We start from the raw sequence: 7,485 nt of genomic DNA on the forward strand, positions 1-7,485 counted from the left end.
CTCACGTTCTGTGCTGCACATTACAGACTACGTGGGGTCTTATTGTTTTACATGGGGTTCATTTAATTATTCAGCTCAGGGTTTGTACCCCAGTCTGTGAGCAGGGACTCAGAGGCTCAGTCCATCTGATCCTACAGTAGCTGTCTGACCTCCAGAGCAGGGCAGGGTGTAGCCTAGAGATCTGAAGAACCAGAATCCAGCCCGGTCATTAAGAGTGTGAGAGGGAGCAGCTACCCCTCATTGTTATACCCAGGAGAGACGTGTGCTGTGATATACATTCTTACTGTCTCTTTATTATATATATTTGAAAACAATAAACCATGGTATTTTAAGCATTGCCCAGCAGCATAGACACAGTTTCATTGAAATGCATTTGAACAATACACTTGAAACAGGAAACACTAAATCTTCTTGTTGTGTGTTTTCTTTACAGATTCAGACCCCACAAGCCCTCCTTCCACTCCGGTTTCTCAAGGTATGCAGTGTAATCACTTCAGTGGATTCAGAACCACTGCAGGAATCTGGCTTTGTTATAAACTTTCTTTTTTTCTTTTTTTCTTGTTACAGAAGCAGAATCCGCGAGGCCCCCTTCCACTCCGGTCTCTCAAGGTAAGTGCAGTTTGAAGATGGCAGTTTGTTCAGTGTGATTGACAGCCCACACCATGAGTTATAAATGAATCTCAGTGTTCTTATCAACCTCACTAATTTAACAGTGAGTTCACCATTGCCCTGGTGATGACAGCACCACACACACACACACACTGACACACACACACACACTGACTGACACACACTCACACACACACACACACACGCACATGCACACACACACACACAATGTCACTCAAATATATTTAAACAATAATGTAGAAAGGCAAATGATGTATTTTTACTCCTGTAAATCCAAACCTCTCAAGCCTTCTCTCAACACCAGCCTCTAAAGGTATGGAGTGCACTAGTTCAGTTTGAATGTGGCTTTGTAATAAATGACTTATTGTTTGACTGTATTAGTATTTATTTATTGTCCTGGTGGAGACAGCAGCATAGACACAGTTTCATTTAAATGCATTTGAACAATACACTTGAAACAGGAAACACTAAATCTTCTTGTTGTGTGTTTTCTTTACAGATTCAGACCCCACAAGCCCCCCTTCCACTCCGGTCTCTCAAGGTATGCAGTGTAATCACTTCAGTGGATTCAGAACCACTGCAGGAATCTGGCTTTGTTATAAACTTTCTTTTTTCTCTCTTTCTTGTTACAGAAGCAGAATCCGCGAGGCCCCCTTCCACTCCGCTCTCTCAAGGTAAGTGCAGTTTGAAGATGGCAGTCTGTTCAGTGTGACTGACAGCCCACCTCACGTGTCATGTGATCCACTAGAGCTATATCAGCTGTGGGAGAGCTGTGTGCAACTATTCAGCAACAACACTAGGAAAGCAGACGGTTGTCTTTCGGTTTGGAATCCTAATGTATAGAGTTACATTATATTGTCCAGTACAAATAATCTGTCTTCAGGTAACCCTGTTTATACTGTTGAAAACTGCCCTAACATTAGACACTCATCTAAACATCTAAACACAAGAGTTCATCTTTGAAAATCTACCTCTACACGTCTGCTTCTTGTGTTCTAGGTACCAGCACCTCACCTGAGCCCTGCTCTTAACTCACATTCAGCGTTCCCTCTAAGGGTAAAATGCGCACATTTTACACAGTAACTGGCAACAACCTTCCACTCAGTTTATTAACTTTTACAAGTTATCAAATATCAGCCTCCCTCGAGACTCCAACATCTCATTTTGAGAGCATTCGTGCAAAGCATTAACATAAGCATGTTTCCGTGTGTCTTGGAGATGATTCTCTGATTTCCCTGTTAAAATGCACGTCACATTCGTACAGAGCTCGCTCGGGCTGCAGTGAATCCAGTAGTGCAGGGCGGGTGAAGCAGGAGTCTGGAGATTCTGCCTCTATGGAGAGGGCTGCCCGGTGCTGCTTAGGAACGTCTCAGTTTTGAACTCATCGTATAATTGAAAACGTTTTTGAAGCACAATCTTACTGCATTATTTAGAAGTATAAATAGTCAACATAAATAAACATAAATAAAAATCACAATACTCATACTTTCAAGGGTTTTGTTTTATTTCCCTTTTAAAAAACAAACATTTCAGAAATACCATCATATCAAGCGTTTAGAAACTGGTAAAAATGTAACGTACAGTACAGTGTAGTGATTGAAGACGACATGTCATGTGCATTTGTTTGCAAGTTGAGTTTAGGTGACTTCACTCGCGTGTCTCTGCTGCTGAAACTCAACATGACAGCTGCACCAACGAAGAAAAAAAAGCAATGTTTCAGTAAAAGACAGCTAAAACAAAATCTGATTATCTCTATGAGGATGGTGGGACACTATTGTTCAAGTTTTGCTGCCGTTGATCATGCATGAGTCAGTACCATTAAAAGATCATATTGCCAGTCATAAACACGTAGAGGAAACAAGAATGCAAATAAGACGGCAACAATGGCAAAGCATGCATTCACTATACTGATAACTGAGATCTAAGACACTGCATTCACTATACTGAAAACTGAGATCTAAGACACTGCATTCACTATGCTGAAAACTGAGGTCTAAGACACTGCATTCACTATGCTGAAAACTGAGGTCTAAGACACTGCATTCATTATACTGAAAACTGAGGTCTAAGACACTGCATTCTCTATGCTGAAAACTGAGCTCTAAGACACTGCATTCTCTATGCTGAAAACTGAGCTCTAAGACACTGCATTCACTATGCTAAAAACTGAGATCTAAGACACTGCATTCACTATGCTGAAAACTGAGATCTAAGACACTGCATTCACTATGCTAAAAACTGAGATCTAAGACACTGCATTCACTATGCTAAAAACTGAGATCTAAGACACTGCATTCACTATGCTGAAAACTGAGCTCTAAGACACTGCATTCACTATGCTGAAAACTGAGATCTAAGACACTGCATTCACTATGCTGAAAACTGAGATCTAAGACACTGCATTCACTATGCTGAAAACTGAGATCTAAGACATTGCGTTCAAGGCTGGCTGGAAGGAAAATTAATTGCATGTTTAATGATTGTTTACTTTATTTATTTCTATGCTACCTGTGTTTTAATAAAGCTGTAATTAGCAATATTAAACAAAGGCAGTTTTTTAAATTAAATTATATTTCAAAATTGTATAATGCAACAAAATGAATACATTCAAAGGGTTAGTGCATCGTCGAAGGTTCCTCACTGATAATTGATCCTTTCTCAGTTAAAACGGCACATTTCTCAGAATCTAAAAAGGGAACGCTCCTCCCGTTCTGTGCTGCACATTACACACTACGTGGGGTCTTATTGTTTGACATGGGGTTTATTTAATGGCTGTGTGAACTCTTCTGTGCTGCACATTACACACTACGTGGGGTCTTATTGTTTGACATGGGGTTTATTTAATGGCTGTGTGAACTCTTCTGTTTGTCTGCACAGATAAGATGGCAACAGCAAGGGTCAAACTAAACGTACCCCAAGGAGTGAATCTTGAGGACCCCAAAGTGAGCGAAGCCATTTTAGAGCAGGTAGGTGACATTCCCTTTCAGAAATCCAAACTGACACTGCTTCCTGTGTACTGGGCTTCGTGTGACACTGATGAGCTAATCTCACGTTGACTTTGCTTCCCTTTAGTTCCTTCTAGTTTCCTCTCGTTTCCCTGATAGATACACAGAGAGATGTGGTGCTCCTTGATAATACTGTGTTTCTTGTGTTGCTGTTTCAGATTCGGGAGCACCTCTCCAAGAACTTTCCAATGGACGGTGTTAATCTGCGCTGGAGAAGACAAGATGGGGAGATATTCCACAAGGAGGAAGAGGAGGAGGAGGAGGAGAAGAAGAAGTACTTCAAGCCGTGAGATACCAGCGCCCACAATGACAAGCGAGGGCTTTCAGAGCGGCACTGGTTTATATTAATCTGACATTATCTACTGGTTTATATTACTCTGACATTATCTACTGTTTATATTAATCTGACATTATCTCTTGGTGCAGCACTGGTTTATATTAAAGTGATGGGGTGTGTGTTTTAATTTAATATTAATTTATATATATATATATATATATATATATATATATATATTCAATTATTCACTGGTGCAGCACATATTTATATTAAGGAGATGGGGTGTGTGTTTTTAATTTAATGATAATTTAAATACATATTCAATTATTTACTGGTGCAGCACATATTTATATTAAGGTGAGGTGTGTGTGTTTTAATGTAGTAAATGATTCTAATAGAGGTTACATTAGTTACTGGTGCAAGTTTATTTCAGCTTGTAAAGAATATATTCAGAGTGGTAACAGAGTAACAGGCCTCTTCCCCGTGGCATGGCAGAGCATGGAATTACAGAATGAATGTACAACTTGCAGTGTACTATTAAATCCCATAGAGGGCACCACAAACACATTTACTGAGGGAGGAAGGGAGCAAGCTCATGTATAATTATACAATCACCTGGAAGGTCTTGATGCTGCAGTACATTACAAACAGCAGCCAGGATACAGGTGTTGAATTGCTTATCAGGGGGACAGGGCTAAGGTAGAAGGCAGATGAAGGACAGTTCTCTTTTTTCACATGATCCTCCAGTGCAATGACATGGGCAGCTCTAGCCTGGGTCACTCTGAGCCTCTGTCTGGTAAGTGAGACGAGTTGTCCTCAGCAAGCTGGTCTCTTCCAGTCCAGGTCTGCATTCTAACCATGGCTGCGTTTCTACCTGGAGGAAAAGCCCTCCAGGACTGGAGCCTGTCGCAATGCAAGTGAAGCTGCAGCATATACTAGCAAGTGGCGCCCCCTATGGCCTTTAAATAGGTCTGCATTATCACTCAGAAATATATGTGCAGTCTGCAGGGTGCAATGCAACATGGGGTTAAGTCATTAAGGCTATGAGTAGGGTGGTTTGCTACAGCTTATGATTTCAATGGAAATGTCTTATTTTTTTCTGATGATATTTAATTTACATTGCTGTAAAAACAAAAAATAACAGGGTCACTGAAAAAGTTTTATTTCTCATTATAGTGTATGAGGAGCAGAAGGGAGGGGGGCAAATCCATGCATTCATGAAACATGTTCATCTCATGCAAACACATAGAAATCACACGAGCTGTACCAAAGAAAATATGTGATTCATGTCATTGTATTGTATGAAGCGTTGTGCATGAAACGATGCTCTTCTACTCTGTATTTCTGAATGTATTTTTGCTGATTCAATAAAGTTTCAATCTCAATCTATGGCATCTTTTTTATTATTATTACTATTTTCACAGAGACTGCAGTCCTCTAACAAGGCTGCTCTATCGCGACGGATCCCTTTCTATACAGTGTGGTTCAGGAGACTGGGTGATGGGCAGCACAGGGGCTGAACAGAGACTGCTCTATAGCGATGGATCCCTTTCTATACAGTGTGGTTCAGGAGACTGGGTGATGGGCAGCACAGGGGCTGAACAGGGACTGCTCTATAGCGATGGATCCCTTTCTATACAGTGTGGTTCAGGAGACTGGGGGCTGGTTGAATGGATCTATATCAGCTGTTTGTTGTCTACACTCCTAAATGAATCTATTTGCTGTTCATTTTGTAACAGGTCCCAAGTCATAGCTGATCACCAGCTCACCAGCAGTTGCTGACATTGTCTGCAGGTTTAAATAAATAAGCTGGTCTTGAAAGGGTTACAGCATGACTTTATTCAAAGCGCCTCCTGTCATGAACCAGACTATGCCACTTTAAGGTCACATATCTGGTACTGTTAGGCATTTTTGTATTCATTTTGAGTTTTTCTCTCCTCTGTAGATATGACCTCACTTTGTCTAGTGGGGGCTCCCAGGGTCTAAGAATGGGTCCTCATTCCCATCATGACCACTAGGGAGCGCTTTCCTGCATTTCACCTAAAGTTGCCGCAGGTGTACTTTCCTTAAAGGAGTGTTTGCTGTCAGCATCAACACAGTGACCACAATAGCAGCTAGTCTGCGGTTTGAATGACGAGTTGATAAAATCAACTGGCTGCAGTCTGATTACATTCAGCAACTTTATTACAGCAAATCATAACAACACAGGCACGGCACTCTCTTCTCTAAAGCCAGGAAGGAGGCTTTGACTTGTGAACACACACACAGACCAAACACACGAACATGCACTCAAATCCAAATAATAAAAAAAAAGTTAGCTGTGCTTTTATTCTTAACATGTTTTACAAACAGTTCACAAAACATGTTCGCTTTTCTGTACGAGGTGCCTGAACTGACGAGCAGCTCCATGAAACGTTTACCCGATAAACACCCACGAAGTGTCCACGCTTGGGATGAAGCTCGAGTGAAGACGACCCGACCGCAGGTGGAATTCTGAGCAAACCGCATCACTCCTAGAATAAGGAGGAACGTGCCTGCATTCATGCACAACAAAAACTAGTGCTGCATAAAATCACGAAAAAACAAACACAAAAACTGGACATGTTATTTTTTTTAACGTATCAATTTTATAATAGCAATATAACCCTGATAAGAGCACTTTATCGTCTGGTAAGGACCTTCATTATGTTAAATGGCCTTGAACAATAAACTGCAGGTCCAACAATAGGCACATTGGAACTGCAGTTTAACAGCACACTGCAGTAAAATCACACTATAACTGCAGTTTAACATTACATTTAATAGAATCGCTTTTAAAACGTTTAAAACGTGACAGTGAGAATTTAAATGCCTACATACAAAAACCCCAGAGGAATGTCCTGGGGTCCTTAGGGATTTCGCTGTGGAAGACAGCAAAGGAAAGAAGGTTTACTTAACCGTGGTAAAGTTTGATGTTCGATAGTCAACATTAGTTTGATTTCGCACTGCACAGCGCATACAGACCCAGCATGTGGAAAAAGGCTTGTTTACCTTATTTAGAGCCGCTATAGAGCTTTCAAAACAACTGGACATTAAAGAAAGACTAATTGTGAATTATTTCAGAACCATTGCACTCTTGTACACTGTATGGAACTCCATTAGGCCCTGGAGATGATGAAGCCCTTGCTTTTTTCACAGCTTGCTCTACTTTATTATTATTATTATTTATTTCTTAGCAGACGCCCTTATCCAGGGCGACTTACAATCGTAAGCAATTACTTCTTTCCACTTAGGTGCACAGTCCTCCATTTGGTATTCTGGTGGATTGATAGGTGGGATGTCTGACGGAATTGACATAGGCTCCTGCCTTTTTGAATCTGTGTTTCCTCCAAATATCTCTCCAGCTCAAACTTAGATGCTTTTAGTGTGCCATTCTTCTCACTGGTGAATAACTTCTTTACAAATTTGAATGGGTCTTTATAAACGTTAGCTCTCGCACGCTCCTTCTTTTTGTAGCTTTTCCATAGGCGCTCAGCTCTGCGCAATGTTGCAAGCTTATCTTTTATGACCCTTTGTAAGCGATTGAGTCCCTCC

Source organism: Acipenser ruthenus, chromosome 51 (assembly GCF_902713425.1).
Source record: "Acipenser ruthenus chromosome 51, fAciRut3.2 maternal haplotype, whole genome shotgun sequence".
NCBI lineage: Eukaryota > Metazoa > Chordata > Actinopteri > Acipenseriformes > Acipenseridae > Acipenser > Acipenser ruthenus.